The 17,312-nt window shown below is 49.5% G+C and overlaps 1 protein-coding gene across 1 annotated transcript in view; it reads right to left on the bottom strand.

Annotated features, from left to right (window-relative positions):
• Positions 1-17,312, bottom strand: part of GALNT2 (polypeptide N-acetylgalactosaminyltransferase 2) — a 192,070-nt gene that overhangs the window by 93,083 nt on the left and 81,675 nt on the right. The gene's annotated exons all lie outside the window — the stretch shown is intronic.

Raw genomic sequence — 17,312 nt, 5'->3', positions numbered from 1 at the left:
CTGTAGAAGAACCCAGATCAGAAATGTCCTACGGCTAGTCATTGTCCTACACAGATTTCCGTGAGCCAAGCCGTGTCGACTGGCCATTCTCTGGAGCAGATGTTGTCGGGATGAGCCCTCCCTGGGGAGAGACCAGACCAGTTCTGCACAGGTTTGTCCGCGAGCACTCCTCCAGACCAGCGTGGGCTGCGTGTTGTGCAAAAGGGGGCCACTGGACACATTCTGGCTCTTTCAAACGTAAAGTGAGATCTGCAAGGAGGGTAATTCTCAGGTGCTGGGCCAAATCAGGCATTTTTCCCAAATGCGGCTTGCTTTGCCAATAACCTCCATTTTTACTCAAACGGTACAGTAACAAAAGAGAAACCATGCCTAAGCTTCCAACCCCTCTTGAGGCCAGCTTTTTCTTCAGCTGCTTCTTCAGTGCTATAGCTGGGTTTATCCCACCAGGGCCACCGTGGGAATGATGGGTTGGGGGCACCCGGGAGGTGCAGAACAATGGGCTGGAGACGAACGCTCCTGTGCCTTGGTGGTCCTGCCCCACCCCACACCTGTCACAAGACCTCTGCCCTTCAAATGCCCCAAGTCCTGTGACTTCTGAAGAGTTTATCCTGCATTTTAACAAAAGTATTAAAATGCACCAGTATCCCAATTTATTTTTTGCGGCAAGCAGTTTTTCAAAGGTATTCATAATTTGGCTTTTGAGACCATTTGGTTAAAAATAAACTTTCAATTTACTATCAGTGATGATTTCGCGGAAAGCTTGGCAAAGGCGTGGGAGGAAGAGAATCTAACCTACTGCCTTTACAATATACGGAAATGTACGAACACTAAATCCAGTGAGTAATGAAGTTACCAGAGTCATGCTGTGCGTACTTTTAATTAAGCATTATTAATTTTTATTTTGTAGCTCGCTTGTAGCCTTTTGTGGCTAATAACTCTCTCCCCCCTGCAGGCATTACAGTGGCGAAATGGATCAAACCATTTAACCTTGTACTTGAATAAAATCAAAAGTGAAGGGTGCTGCTGGGGCCAGTGCCCCAGAACCAAGGCATTGTCTGTACTGTTGACAAAATCAGCATTGAGGCAGGTCAACCATCAGTGCTCTCTCAGAAAATAAATGCTTCCTTCTTCCCGCAGGCAAGACGGACTGGGTCCAGAGGCGACATTCCTTAGCCTCCCTTCCCCCTCCCAAATCCACCATGCCCACCATAAAACCAAAGCTGGGGATGAGAACATGTTGAACGGCCAAGTCCCAAGCAGGTGAAATAACGTTAAGGGCCAATTATGAATGCCTGCGACACACGTGGTGTTGCGCACGGATGCTTCACAGAGAATTCCTAGTTCACAACGGGACGTGGAGCTACCTGGGTCACATAGTGGGTAAGAAGCTAAAGTTGGCCTTTGATGAATCAGGCCTCAGTTTAAACCAAGTTAGAAGAACCCGATTCTCACAATATCATAAAAGTCCAAGGATACGGGGCGCCTGGATGGCTCAGTCGGTTAAGCGTCCGACTTCGGCTCAGGTCATGATCTCGCGGTCCGTGAGTTCGAGCCCCACGTCGGGCTCTGTGCTGACAGCTCAGAGCCTGGAGCCTGCTTCGGATTCTGTGTCTCCCTCTCTCTCTGACCCTCCCCTGTTCATGCTCTCTCTCTGTCTCAAAAATAAATAAACATTAAAACAATTAAAAAAAAAAAAACAAAAAGCCCAAGGATACGGTTCCAGGAGGTCGTTCGCAAAGGACTCGTTCGTTCTGGACTCCCAAGTTAAAAATTGCAAATTACCACATAAACTACTTGCTCCCAGAGTAACATGAGGAGGAGGAGGAAGAAAAGGGGGAACTGTCTAGGCCACTCAAGCCCCATTCTAGCCACTGTGCACACAGTGACCTTCCTTCCAGTGCTATTACTACCCCCATTTTACAGATGAGAAAGCCGGGCACTGGAAGCTTAAGTACATAATGAGGTTAGATTCAAACCCCAGGGGATGGATGGACTGATTGATTGATTTTAAAATTTTTAATGTTTATTTTTGAGAGAGAGAGAGAGAGAAACAGAGCATGAGCAAGGGGGGGGGGCGGGGAGAAGAGAGCGAGAGGGAGACACAGAATCCAAAGCAGACTCCAGGCTCTGAGCTGTCAGCACAGAGCCCGACGCGGGGCTCGAACTCACAAACTGTGTGATCATGACCTGGGCCAAAGTCGGACACTTACCCGACTGAGCCACCCAGGTGCCCAAACCCCAGGGGATTCAGTACCGGAGTCCACGGTCTCAATCATTCTACTGTACTGCCTTTAGGTAAAATAACTTCCCCCACTACCAGCTAGATAGACACGAGTAAAGCAAAACAATGTATTAGCCATTCATTCATCTCAGGATATGTCTGATCACTGTAAATTCCTAATTGTTCAGGATGATTGATCGGATTCACTGGCTGAGACAGCCGGTGCCCATGTACAACGCACCCCCTGTCAACAGCTCACCCTTCCAGACGCTTGTCATGTTCCACTCTCCTCCTGTAACCCTGACCCATGGCCTTTGCTAGATGGAAGAACGTCCCCAGAGATACAGTGAGGAGTGGGCAGGTTCACCTTGGCTGAGCGTGCCCACTCGGGCACAAACAAGCATCCCACCTGATGGCACAGTGCCACAGACCCTGCAGAGTGTGGGGAAGGCTCCGAGAAGCCTGTGGCCAAGAAGTGACACCTTAGCAGAGATCTGAGGGGTCTAGAATGGACCTGGCAAGGAGAAATGATGGGGCTCTGGGGGAGATGAGGGTTCTGGTGGAGGGAAGAAAATGAAAGGTAGAAAATGGGAAGACATGGAAGTGGTGAGATACTGAGACTTGAGACTTCCGTTCCAGAAACATCGCGTTGGCTGTAGTGTAGGGAGCAGACGGAGGGGGCAGAAGAGAGGCCAGGGGGCCACGAGGGCAATGCAGCAAGGGACGGCGGGGAGCCAGCTCAAGCCTGGGTCCCAGAGATGCAGAGAGGAGACCAGCGCGACCACAGGGCGAGGATTGGAAGAGGAAAGCAGGAAGGAAGGAAGGAATCCGAGATGGAGAGTTCTGACCTGGGCATTTCAGACAGGAGTGGCATTCACCGTTAAGGAACACGAGAAAGTTGTCTGGGTGGGGCAAGGAGGGGAGCTGGGAGATACAGACGAGCCTGTTCAGGAAATGTGGAGGTTCCCGAAAGATACCGAGAGGAGGTACCTGGCAGACACAGGAGACACAGGGATGGAGTTCTGGAAAGGCAGGAGGCCATCGAAGCTGCTGGCGGGCATGTGAGACCATCGGCTGGGGGTGGGGGGTATGAGCCAAGTGAGAACGGGTCCCAGGGCAGAGGGAGATGCAGGACACATGACAAATTGGAAAGAGCCCTGGCCCACGAGCTGGAGCCTCGGGGTCTCGCCACAGGGATCTGAGGAAGTCACCAGCCTCCCTCCCTTCACTGGGGCACCGGCTGAAGGTCTCATGGTCCCTGCCTGCCCTTGGCGTTCCTGGGTACCGGGTATTCTCAGCACTTTTTTATACTTTCCACCCATTTCACATGGTTGGTATGCAAAAGCTCTTCAGGTCCTTGGAGGGCAGGAGGGCTCTGTCACATTTCTGGTGTATCCCATGGCACCAAGTGTGGCACTGGTCTCAGGTTGGTCACATGATAATAAACGGAGTTGGGACCAAACACCCTCACGCTACTTACTCAGATTGATCTGACTGGCTTCGCCCACTTTGCAGTGGAAGCTTTTCATGACAACCCCCCCCCCCAATACATCTACATACATGATGAAACATATTTACACCAGCGGGGGGGTGGGGAGGGGGTGTGGAGGCTCGTTTCAAAGGGGAAACCTGTGAAATGCAACAGTGTGGAGAAGGCTCCAGTGCCCAGGACCCGCTGACAGGCGGGACGTGTTACCAACTGATCTGTTCTTCCCATTTAAGAGAAAATGATGCGGTGACAGGCAGGTCCTCTTTTCAGTGACAAGTAGAAACGGCTAAGATTAGAGGAGTAATGATGTGGTTTGATGCTGGGTCAGAAGTTGCAGAGCATTCAAGGCCTGGGATCCGGTCAGCCTGCTGTTATTCCCCGGGGGCGGCAGCCTCCTCTCTGCTTTGTGTCTCTGGCTTGCAGAGGAGGGATACTGACATGGAACTGACATGCAGAATGAGTAACGCAGGCTGAACAGGGGACTGCGGATCAGGCTGCAAAGTGGGTTCCCTCAGGGAGGTTTCTTTAGCCAGAGGTCTCCCACCCATATCAACGATCACGGAGCAGGGAGGATGCTGCTACCCCCCACCCCACACCCCCCACTCGTCTTCACTGTTTGGACCACAGTGTGGGAAAGCCCCGGAGAGAGCCTCACCTCTGGCACTGAGGCTGTCTCTCCCTTGAGAAAGGGCATATGAGCCCAGATAATGCAAAACGCAATCTCCTGTCCTCCCACTTACTCACGTACCTGGGCTCATAGCTATTATTAAACGTATTTGAATTGGGTGAGTTTTCACAGAGTCTTTAGAAGTTCTAGATACACACTGTGCCCACGCTGTTCTTACGAATGGGTAACAGAAGCAGTCTGTTACCTGAAGCACAAATGGTGATCAAGTCAGGCTGGGACTGAGATCAGATGGAAATAAATGACCGAGTGATGTCTATTTATCTAGCATAATTAGAGAGAGCAGCAGCCAAAATTCATCTCGTTTCTAAGAAGATAAAAGAGCAGTAGGTTTTAATAAAATGACACGTTTTTCAGAAATAGTCAATCCAATAGGTTGGTTTATGGCATAGTTACAAAAATTAATTCAGTGTAAATATAGCTTTATTTATTTAAGGAATATTCCCCATCATATTCCCAGTATGATCTTTGTTTCAAAATAAGAAGAAATAAAATAAATTAATTAAAAAAATTAGAAGCGGGGGCCTAGGTGGCTCAGTCGGTTACGTGTCCGACTTCGGCTCAAGACCTGATCTCAGTTTGTGAGTTCAAGCCTCGGGCCTTCTGCTGTCAGCACAGAGCCTGCTTTGGATCTTCTGTCCCCACCTCTCTCTGCCCCTCCCCCCCTAGTCGTGCGTGCACTCTCTCTCTCTCTCACAAAATAAGCATTTAAAAAAAAAAAAAAAGTAAGAAGAAATAAATAAAAATTGGGCTTGGCTTTTGCCAGAGAGGCTGCGGAGGGAAGGGCTGTGAAAGCTGCTTCCGGGTCACGGGTGTGGAGGCAGAAAGGCCTCTGTGGTGGTGTTGGGGCGGGGACAGCGAGGGTCAGCGGGCTGTGCAAGCAGCCTTTTCCATACTAACAGATCGCCATCGACTTGTTAAGGGCACCGATGGGTCCAACCCTTCTTGTCCCAGATGGGAAAAGCGATCGGCAAGGGCTAAGTGTCTTAGGTTATCAACCAGCGCAAAATAAGTTCCCTCAAAACCGAGGAGCCTGAAAACAAGAAACATTTATTATCTCACCCAGCTTCTCAGAGTCAGGAATCTGGGTGGTTCCGGCTCACGGTCTCTCAAGAGGCCGCAGTGAAGACGGCGGCCGGGGCTGCCAACCATCTGAGGGTCTGACCGCGCTGAGGGGCCGCTCCCAAGGGTGTTCACTCACACGGCCTCCGGGGGAGGCCACAGTGCCTTACCACGGACTCCTGCCCAGGGCTGTGCAAATGCCCTCACAGCGTGGCAGCTGGCCTCCCCCACGGTGAGAGATCTGACGGGAGGGGAAGGTCGGGGGGGAGACAGACAGAGGGAGGGAGGCAGACGCCAGGACTCCCTTCACCACTTAGTCTTGGAAACCACACACCGTCACACCGGCCACATTCTGGTGGCGGGGAGCACATCCCTACGTCCAGCCCACGTTCAAGGGGAGGGGAATCAGAGCCCACGTTCTGGCAGAAGAAGACTGCCAAAGAACTGGTGAACGTGTTCTGAAACCACTACGTTCATTCCATGCCCAAGACCTGAAGGGTGGCGGAGGGGAGGACAGAACACGGCTACAGCCCAGTCAGTTATCCACACATGGGGGCCACGAGGCGATGAGAGCCCGAGAGCAGAGTCACAAAAGGGTCAAGCCTGTGCAGTAAAACGTTCCCTCATCTCACGTGGACCTCTTGTCCACAGGCCAACATAAAGACGAATGCCACTTAGGGTAACGTGTTTGGATCCCGAATCACCCCGGAAGCAAACATACCTCCACGCGTAAAACCAAGACGAGAAAGGTGGATGCACATTGTGGGCGCATCAAAGGCTGCCTTTGTAAATGTTAAGTGGCTAACACTTGTATTTGGTAACAGAGATAAAAATATCACTGTGGGGGGGGGGGAGAGAAAATAAATAGGTTGTTTTTAATCTCCCGTTACTGAAATATAGTTTCTCACTGTTAAATTTTTTCAGCTGACGAGACCATATGCTCGGAGGCAGATTAAGTAACCAAAAATACCTTCTGAATGACTACTTGGCTTTTTTTCTCCTCAATTGTCTACTTTCCACTGTTACTTAATGACTGTTCAGTAGCACCTCGACCACAACCAATCCGTACAAAAACATTCAAGTTCTGGGGGCGAGGGTGGGGGGAAAGGCCAGGTTGCCAGATTTGTTGAAAAGATGTGATCATTTATATTTCCACAGCCCAGTGACACTGAAAACTAACTGAATTGTTTACCCGGGGGCAAATTTAAAAAAAAATTGTTTTTTAAATATTTTGGAGAGAGAGAGAGAGAGAGAGTCAGAGCGTGAGTGGGGGAGGGGCAGAGAGAGAGAGGGAGACACAGAATCTGAAGCAGGCTCCAGGCTCTGAGCTGTCAGCACAGAGCCCAATGTGGGGCTCGAACGCACGAACCATGAGATCATGACCTGAGCCGAAGCTGGATTCTTAACTGAGTCACCAAGGTGCCCTGCAAATTTAAAAAAAAAAAAAAAAAATTTTTTTAACATTTATTTCTGAGAGAGACACAGCATGAGCAGGGGAGGGGCAGAGAGAGGGAGACACAGAATCTGAAGCCGGATCCAGGCTCTGAGCTGTCAGTGCAGAGCCCGACGTGGGTCTCGAACCCACAAACCGTGAGATCATGACCTGAGCCGAAGTCGGATGCTTAACCGACTGAGCCACCCAGGGGCCCCCACCTGGAAGCAAATTTTTAAGAGTTGACTTAGTTCCCTGCTAAAGACCAAGAACTCCCACACCCCAGCATTCTCACTATAAAGTGATCTACAGAGGAACCAGAAGGACTATTTATTGTTTCTAATGTTTCTGGGTGGGTATCCCCCCCCAGAATAGTGCCGGGAAATAATTCCTAGGTCTTCTTATGAGAGGATGAAAAAAACCTGCTGATGTGAGGTGTCACTATTGAAATTCTTCTTTCCAAATAGGGTGTGTGACCTGTTAATAAATTGGTGAATGGAATTTTAACTCACTGGGAAACAGTCTAAAAATGTTAGAATACCCAAGGAAAGCCCCTTTAGTTAGGCTAGTAGTCAGATCACTTTGAACCCTGACCAAACATCTGTTAAAACCAGAAGCCTGTACCCTACAAACACTATGCATTTATAAAAGAGAGAGCTTCTATAACATCATACAGCAACTACACTTAAATAACATTTTTTTAAATCAAAGCAATGAGACATGACAGTAATTAGAGGAAAAAAAAAAAAGATTTCCACTTCTAAATAAGTTCCCACTGAAAGCAATAACTTAAGATGAGAAGTATTCCCCTACCTCCCAATCAGAATAGAAAGGGAGCATAACATACTTAGAGACCAGAACTATGCTGGCTCAGTCGCTCAACCATTTCTGAATATTCTCCAAGGGCACCAGTGAGAACTCCCCCGCCCCAGGTTTCATTGCTGGGGGAGAGCTGGTCACACAAGCTGGAGGAGTAGAAAAAGCTCAGGGTGAGCTTCCAACAGCAACCTCCGGACAGTTTCCAAAACCTTTATTCAGGTTAGTGTCAAAACACAGGAAGGGCTGAAGAATCGGGACCTGCGTAGAGCAGCGGGGAAGGAAACAAGACAGAAAGCCCAAGTCTCCCGGCTTTCTCCAAGGCCTGGTCCTGCCCCAGCCAACTGAATCACAACCTTTGGGGATGGGATCCAGCTGGACTGTTTTCCAGACGCTCCCCAGGCAGCGCTAATGCACAGTCAGGGTTAAGAGCCACCAGTCTCACTGATGCACTTACGGTTTTTCCCATTCACGACTCCAACTGAGCTCATGAAACCCAATGCTGCTAAAATGGAAGGGCCAAGTGTCTACGGTGGGTTCAAGTCACAGGCTGCTTCGTACATGATCGCTTGCTCACAAATGAAAAACACACTATGATAAAGGTCACGGCTTTGTTTGGTTCGCAGCGTCGTCTCAGAGAAATGCAGGCTGCTGAGCAGTACCGTGGGGGCTGCTGGTTATTTGGAAGCTGTAATGATCCCGTGGACCGAAGTCGTGAGTCAGAATAGCACTGCTATTTCTCCCGTTATTCAACTTTTCTAACATGCAGAGGGCCAGGGGCATCACCCTGCCCACTCTCTCCGTACACGGCCAATTGCCTTAATTTAGTCATCATCTTCCTGTTTAGATCCCCGTGGCCACGTACAGATGCAAGGTCCATCGGAGCCTCAGCCCGCTCAATCCAGAAACTCCAGAACCTGAGACGCACCGAGGAAAGGTTTTGGGGTGTGTCGTGGGCATGGCAAAATGATCCGTCTTAGCCCACGAAATGTTGCCAGGGCTCCGCTAGACTGTAAGGCACCAAACAAGTTAGACATGAAGTCTCATCACTGAGAACATCAAACTTGCCTTCCTCCGATTTGAGGGACCTGCCTTCCCTCATTAGCTCATTCACTGATTGGTTAACAGGTATACGTCTGTTACTTCTGTGGTCTTCCTCCCCAAAACCCTTAACCCCAGTCTCATCAGGAGAAAAACATTAGACAAACCTCAAACACGGGGTAGTTTCTTCTTTTTTTTTTTTTTTTTTTTATACCAAATCCTTGACCAGGACTCCTCAAAACCATCCAGGTCACCAAAGGCAAGAAAGGCTGAGGACCGTCATAGCCCAGAGGAGCCTAAAATGATCACTCAAAGAAAAACTCAAGAAATCTGACTAAAGTAGGGATTCCAGTTCATAACAACATATCAGTATTGGTTCTTTGACTATAATACATGTATCATACTCATTTTTTTAATGTTTATTTTGAGAGAAAGATAGAGAGAGAGAGAGAGCATGTGCACACGCGAGGGAGGGAGGGAGAGAGAGAGAGAGAGAGAGAGAGAGAGAGAGAGAGAGAGAGAGAGAATCCTAAATAGGCTCCGAGCTGTCAGTGCAGAACCCAACGTGGGGCTTGATCCTATGACCTGTGAGGTCATGATGTGAGTCTAAATCAAGAGTTGGGACGCTTAAGCGACTGAGCCACCCAGGTGCCCGGGTAGGATACCAATTTCAGATGGTCGTAATAGGGAACACTGGGTGCAGGGTCTATGAGACTCTCTGTACTAAGTTCCCATTTTTTTTCCTGCAAATCTAAAGCTATTCTAAAAAATAGTTTAAAAATTTTTTAAATTAAATGTGTGCAGAGATCTTATTTACATAAAAGGAAAATAATTACATTAAACACTCCTGGTTCAACGTCTGTCAACTACGTATTTCTAGGGTGTCTTGTCACTTTCTAATAGCAATGTCAATCCCACTCCCTCTCCCAGCAGGGAGCTAAGGTGTGAATCTCTTGATAAATGCTGATTTTAAAGCCAATTTTTGCAATGAGACACAGAGCCCAGGAGCAATCTATTTCACACCACCATTTTCTCTTTTCAAGAGCAATCAATCCATCCTAAACGCCCATGCTCACAGTAGATGACCAAAGCACTAGGTGGCCCAGGGCAGGGGGGGGCACGAGGCAGGCTATTAACATGCAGCTTTTCTGCATCCCTGCTCCTAAATAAGATTTTATGAAGCAAGACGGCTCTGGGGCCAAGTCATAAACATTCCCGAAGGCAAGAGCAGCAGTTTTTTAATCCAGAGCCCCCAAGTTAGCTGAGCACCTGCTATTTTAAGGAGTCGTTTACAGCCTCATTTTTTTAATCGCGTGATCGGATTTCCACCTCTTTCTTCCTAGAATCAGAGAAATAGCATCTCCGATTTCGGGGAGGGAGGTCTGCGACAAAGCCGCTTTCTAACTGCTGCTTCTTGTTCTGGAATTTTCAACGTTAGCTGAAGCAGGTTCTCTTACTTTAGAGAAATGATGGATTTCCGCAAACTTGACAAGAAAATGGCTTTTTAAGAAATGTTTATTTTGGAGAGAGGGAGCGTGTGCACAGGCATGAGCAGGGGAGGGGCAGTGAGAGGGGGGAAGGGAGAGAATTGCAAGCAGGTTCTGCACTGTCAGCGCAGAGCCCGACTCGAGGCCCGATGTCACAAACCGTGAGATCATGACCTGAGCTGAAATCAAGAGTTGGACGCTTAACCAACTGAGGCACCCAGGCGCCCCAAGAAAATGTCTTTTTAGAAAAAAAAATTGTGTTTTAGAAATATCATTTCTCCTGTGACGTGTGCAAAAGTCAACTGCGTATTAAAGTGTTAATAAATGATGAATTCCCAACAGAGGAGAAAAAAGGGGTAAGAGAGAGGTTAAGCAGGCAGTCAGCACGGCAAGTTGTCGAGCAGCCAGCAGGGACAGACAGGTGGCATCCTCACCAGCCTTTTACCGCCAAAATGTTCCCCCCCCCAACCACTGCCCTCTACCCACGCTGCCCCACCTTCTCCCTCACCCCTATCACCACCAGGATTCCCCTATGCCTGGCAGCAGCCGGACCTCTCTGTCAATACCGTGGCAACGCTGCGTCCCCGCTTTGCTTCAGCTCAGAGGTGTATGGGGTCTCACAGAACTAACCGCGCTGCAATGCTTGCTACCCTGTCAAAAGCAGGTGCCACTGGCTCGTACATTTACTGATGAAATCCCTCCCCTGGGCACCTAAGGTCCATACAGTTGGTTCCTTCGTTGCTCGGTTCTGTAACCACTGGCGTCAAGAACTGTCTAAGAGAAAGAGCCTCCCTGGGCATCAGATCTGTTTTCAAGAGCATCTCCGGGAGAAAAGTGAGTTCTAGAATGACACGCCTTAAAGCGCTCCAAGGGGCCCCGGGTTGGAAACTAAATGGAACATTTTCAATTAAGTTTTTGTCCCTCCCTTACGTAATCCCAGAGCGTGAGGGTCAGAAGTTCCTGGTGGCACAGCCCAGGTACAGCTGACCGGGTGCGAGTGGGAGGGAGGATCTCTTACCAAACCCTCGCCCCATACCCAGCACTGGGCCGGAACTGGTGTTTTCTCGCTTGCTCCTCTGCCCACCAAGGCGGATACGGCAATTCTTCCCCACCCTGAGGCTCCCCTCACAGTACCTTACCCGTGCCCCTCAAAGGGGAGACGCTCAGTTCAAGTACAGCTCGGATTTCAATTCCTTTTCCTTTGGGGACAATTAAATTCAGATAGACCTGGGTGTCGGGAAAAGGAAAGAAACAGAGAAGCGAGGGGGAGAGGAGGTGGCTTCCCCAAAGCTGCCCTGGGATAGAAGGGGAGGGTAGCGGGAGCCCAGCACACCTCCACGGCCAAGGCCAAGGCCATGCAACCTGAGGGCTGAGGAGGGAGGTGTTGGGAAAATATATGATAATTCGTGGCAAGGTGAGTAGGTAGGACGATGGTGACCCACGTGGGTCTTTTCAGAAAACCAATGAATGTGGCCGGAGGACCGGAAAATTCCACGTGTGAGGCACGCAAAGCAAGGAAAACACACTCAGGAGCATCTCCGTGAGGCGGTGAGGAGAAACCATCTCAAGTTTCTAACAAATGAGCAGCAGCACACGGGAACTATACAGCATTCACCTTGATTAGTTTAAAATTTACATGTTCTCATGAGCATTCTCTTCATTCAGGGCGCGATGGCTCCCTGCCCGCCGTAGGAACGAGACCCCCCCCTCCCCCCCCAGCCCTAGGATGGCTGGCCCAAATCTGTTTTTTCTCACGGGGACTTCCTTTTATTAGTTGCAAATTCTTCTTTCACAAAGGATTTGCGCAAACAGAACACGGTCATACATCGTTAGCCCAACTTTACGGATAAGTAAACAGACGGGGAAAGTAGGTTGCCATAGTACAGCCTGAGCCCGGGTTCCACGCCAGCCTGTCCCCAAACACTGTTTTCTTCCACTGCGCCACGCTCTTTTCTTAGGAGGTTATTTAGATCAGATCAGAGGGGGCCAAGTGGGGCGTTCGCATCCAGCCCCTAGTTTGTGTGGCACGTAGTGGAGCCCTGCACCCCAGAACAGGGAAAGCCCCAGCCCAGCCCGCAATGTCTGGTCCAGGGATGCTGGTTGCCCCGGGAACCTCCCTCCCTCTTGTGTTCTGCCAGGGGACAGGACGGACAGTGCCGGTCGGGGGCAAGCTGTTTGATCCCTCAACCCCTGGCAGGTTTATTTACACGTCCATTCTCTGCCTGCAACAGCTGGGACGTTTTCCACACTATTCCAGCACGCGGGATTACAACACGGGTTGCAAACATCCCGCTATCTTATTAAAAAGCAAAAGGAGACAGTGTAGAGTAGCTCAACCTGACCGGAACTCAACTGGGCACCACGTATCAAGAGCTGGAAAGACACTTACAACCTTTAAGCTGAGAAATCTCATTTCTGTGAGTTTATCCTAATGAACTAACCCGAGATCAGGAGCAAGTGTTCTGCATGAATGTTGTAGCATTGTTTCTGAGAAAAAAAAAAAAAAAAAAAAAGAAAGAAAGAAAAAACTTAAAACAGTCCCCAGGAAGAAGGCTGCTTAAATTGTGTTATAGCCCCTCAAAAGAGTATTATGCAACCATTAAAAATTATAATTATAGGGATCACACAGCCATATGCAAATGCTTATAATGTGTTAAAGGGAAAAGCAGGAAACAAAATTTTATGTACACAATGAAACAACTATATAAAAATACGTAGCCATATGGATTAGCTTGGAATGAAATGCACTAAAATAAAAAAGGGTTGTGTTAGCGTGAAGAATAATGAGTTTTTGTCTCTACTTCTCAAACTTTCTGTCATGTTTTTAAATTACCTTCATGAATAATAAATTTAAACACAGACATGTTTAGGTTGGAACTTCAAACCTATGCACTATTTCATATCATTAAGGCATTATGGCAGTTGGCTTGTATCTGGCAGCAGGCTGGGAAGACCGCCCAAAGCAGCTGGAGGACCAGGGGCGGCACAGGAGCTGTTTCTAGAAAGAGGTTGTGAGCCTGGCCTCTGCTCTCAAGGCGTTAGGTGAAGACGCTATTCTAGAACCCAGGGAGGTCTCCATCTTCCCTCAGGAATTGGGAAGGTCCCTGCAGTCCCGGACAGGGTTTGGCTCTTCCAGGCCTGCCGAGGGGCTCTTCTCTGTGTCCATCTCCTTCCCTACTGAGCATTCCCTCCAAGAAACTGGTCAACAAAAGACGAAACTGATCTTGTGTGCTTATGGCCACTGCTGGCACTGACCTTTGGAACTAAGAGGTACACTGGACACGAACCTTGAGTTCGCAGGAACCTACGTGCTCAACTGCCCCTGTCCCTCCAATGCAGAACATGGACGGGATGAAGCTAACAATAGCAGTGCGGCCACCTCCACAGAACTGACATACAGAGAAGTGGGGCCGCTCTGCGCCACGAGTGGTAGGGTAGCTGTAGGATGCTGCTTCTCTCATTCTTCACTGAGATGCGGTATTAACGCCCCCATTCAAAGACAAGAAAACTGAGAACCAAAAAGAGGATCAAAGGCATGCAGCCGCGTCCAGCGTCACACCCCGCTCTGAGTGGTCCAGGGTCCGTGCTCTATCCACAACGCCCAGCCAGTTCAGGGATGGACTGGCTGACCCAGTGCCTGCTCGGACAGTTAGAATAGCTAAATCTGGCTCATCTAAGTGAAGTGTCTGGCTCACAGTTTGTTAGACAGTAAGTGGGGACCGCCCATCCTTCCTCTTACCGTCTCTGATTCCATTTCGGAAAAATTGTAAGTTACGCTAATGTTGCGTTTCAAACGTTGTTCTCCTTACTCACACACTTTATCTCGTTTAATCATAATGGGAAAGATGGGGAGAAGGTGATTTGCTGCAAAGAGCTCAGGCCTTGCAGGCAGATTCAGATTTCCTGAGTCGGAGCTCACGGCAACAGGAATCATGTCTTCCATCCACGGTGAGGTTGCAAGAATTAAATGAGGTAACATGCATCATGATGATGCTGGCAAGGACCGACAGTAGGTTCTCGATAAAAAGTGAGCCCCTGTCCCACACAATCACCTTATAAGTCATACGGCACTCCATTTTGTAGCAGAGAAAACTAGGGCACAAGAAATCACCTGAGTTACCCAAGACCCCATAGTTACTGATAACCAGTCACAAGCCTTCGTTCCACTGCAGACCCACAGAGTCTATGGAATTCAGGAATCACCACCAAGAAGTGCGGACTCCACAGAATCTGTCCAAGTGGTGCTTGTATCTCATCTCCGCACTGAGGTCTGAGAAATTAACACTCTCTTTCAAGGTAGGGTTTTGTTTTTTTAATGCTGCATTCCAAAGAGCCTATTTACATGCTAATTTACTCCCTACAGGCCAAAGATTGATGTGTCCATTGGCTTTGAAACAAGAAAGAACTAGATGCAAATCCAGGTTCCAGAACTTTATAAATGATCCATCTAATACTTTTTTTTTTAATGGTTCTTGTTTGTTTGTTTTTGAGAAAGAGTGAATATGTATGAGCAGGGGAGTGGCACAGAGAGAGGAAGAGAGAATCCCAACCGGGCTCCGTGCTATCCGCGTGGAGCCCGACACGGGGCTTGAACCCACAAACCGTGAGATTAGGACATAAGCTGAAACCGACAGTCAGACGCCCAACCCAGAGCGAGCCACCCAATCACCCCACAGTCTCTCTAATTCTTGGCAGCATTATCCAGAAGGCTAGACTCTGAGAGGATTAGAGTAGATGTACGGGAACACCGCATATGCTCCGATATCCAAGCCGCGTCGTAACAACCTTGACGATGTGTCCCACCAGATATAGTAAGTGCTGGGAGGAACACACTAGAGAGCTGGCTGGCTTACATGGTTGCAAAAAACGGCAAAGTTCATCTGAGTCCAATCAAGCAGCACATGCAAACTCACTTTCATTCCTGTGTACACGGGCTTATGCAATAGCACTATAACCCTGAATCTTCCCAGCACAACTTCCCAATGAACTAGGAGTGCCGGGAAGTTTTTAGTTTTTAGGAAATTTTGCTAGTGGGTCTTACCCAAGGTTTATACCCAATCTGCTGCCAAAAGGGATTGGGTAGCTTAAAACCAAAGACCTAAATAGCAATGTAAAAGAGATGAGACACCGAGACTGAGGAAATGAGGAAGCAAAATGCTGTGGTCGCCTTGAATTTTAATTCTGAGCTTCCCAGGGACAGAAGTAAAAACGGAGTAAGGGGAACGAGAATTAGGATATAATGAGACTCCGTCATAAACCAGAATATATGGATGCAAGTAACCCGCCAAAGACAAAATGGTACGTGATCAAGTCGGAATCTCAATTCAGACTAGACTCCGAAGGCTATGTATGCTGCAACTAACTGCCTTTTCGGCTCCCAAGTGAAGTCATAAGTACCTTAAGAGAGACTGAATTTCTGGTGGAAAATCCGCAATTTGTCCTGAAAGTAACGGATTGATTGCAGTGGATTAAACAGGGTCACGTTTCTCGGCTCCTCCTCCCACGGGCGCTGGAGTAAAACGGCCCTCCCCTCGCGGAGGCTAGGCTTGGCCACGTGACCTCCTCTGGCCAATCGCAAGCCTGGGACCACCAGTCAAGGCGGGGCTTGTAACTGGACTTGCCCTCTCGGAACACAGCCCCAGGGACCAGGCCACCACGTTCAGGGTGACTTGCCAGGCAGCACCAGATGACGACAAGGATGGGGAATGAAATAATACAGGAAATCCTCAAGAGCAGCTTACACAAAACAGGAAGCGATCTTCTGTGGCCGTCGCCCATAAAAACCCTGGGAGCGCGAGGTGAAAGGCCAATCAGTCAACGGATTCTGCATGAAGCAAAACCAGTACCGTCCACACAGTCGGAGCCAACAGCCCCCATTTTGGATATTATACCTCCCCCTGAGTAAATAGCAAAAAGGATCCAGGAGAGCCTGTGTATCAGCCGGGCTGAGTTTCTGTGCTTCAGAAGCCATCTCTGATATAGTTATGCGTTTAACAAGTTTTGGGTTTTTTTCTTACTTAATGCTTACTATACGCCAGGTCCTTTGCTAGCTAGCTGGCAGAGAGGCAGAGATAACTGTGCGTGGTCAGGCCCTGTCGCCGAGAATATCACAGGTGTAGTGAGTATAAGGTGTGTGCTGTGCTCTCGGGCACGACCTAAGGCTCAGCTCTCGTCCGCAACGTGGGGACAGCGGTCGCTGGTCACCGCACAGGATTTCCTGCTAGAGTGCCTGACGGATACTATATATTCAGTAACATCGGGACGGCTATTAAAACTACGACCTTGAAACTCGTGAAGTATCCCTTCCCTATGATACGGGCGATGGGCTGGAGAAGTCATCGGTGGGAGGAAGTGGGGAGGGACTTTGAGACGACAGTGGTCATCCTGCAGAAAAGAGAGGAAGGTCTGACCGGCGAGCAGAGACTTACGACACTGGCCCAGAAGCCAGGGAGGAAGCACCCGGGTGGGTGGATCCTGGAGAACGCACCCCGCGAGGTTATGACTTCAGCCTCCTTGCCCTGCCCTCCAACGCGCTCGGGAGTCATTCTGGGCCACAAGGCAGGAACGGAAGGCCTGTGGGCTAACTCCTCCAGAGCTAGAAACAAACTGGCAGACAGGGCTTGGCCAAGGGCTGGAGAGAGCTGGCACTCCCCCAGGATTCCGGCTCCCGAGAGGCATCTTGGTCTACCAGGTACCAGGAGAAAAGGGACGAAGGGAAGAGGGGGAGCACTGTGGCCGGAGCCAGCCTGCCTACAGGTGGTGGGGAAACTCCATTTCCCTCTCGGAGCCGACCGATTTTCACCTGGCCCTGCCCCACTTGAGATGTCCAATTCGGTCTCCACTGCGTTTAGTGGTACAGCCACCCAGTCGGAACCAAGATGGCCCTGGGTGATCTGGCACCCCGAGGCCACCGCACACCCCACGGTTGCACCCCGAGGCCACCGCACACGCCACGGTTCCCTGTGGACGCGGTGTGTGGTCCTCCGGCTGGCCGTGGCGGCGTCCAGCCCTGGGGCCAAGCACAGAGCAAAGTGACCACCCTTTTCCCACGGAGAAAAGTCTGGCTCGTGTGGTCCCAA

This window comes from Acinonyx jubatus, chromosome D2 (genome assembly GCF_027475565.1).
Source record: "Acinonyx jubatus isolate Ajub_Pintada_27869175 chromosome D2, VMU_Ajub_asm_v1.0, whole genome shotgun sequence".
NCBI classification, from domain to species: Eukaryota; Metazoa; Chordata; class Mammalia; order Carnivora; family Felidae; genus Acinonyx; species Acinonyx jubatus.
Note: the sequence above shows the minus strand (reverse complement) of the source record. Positions and strands in the feature narration are given on the sequence as shown.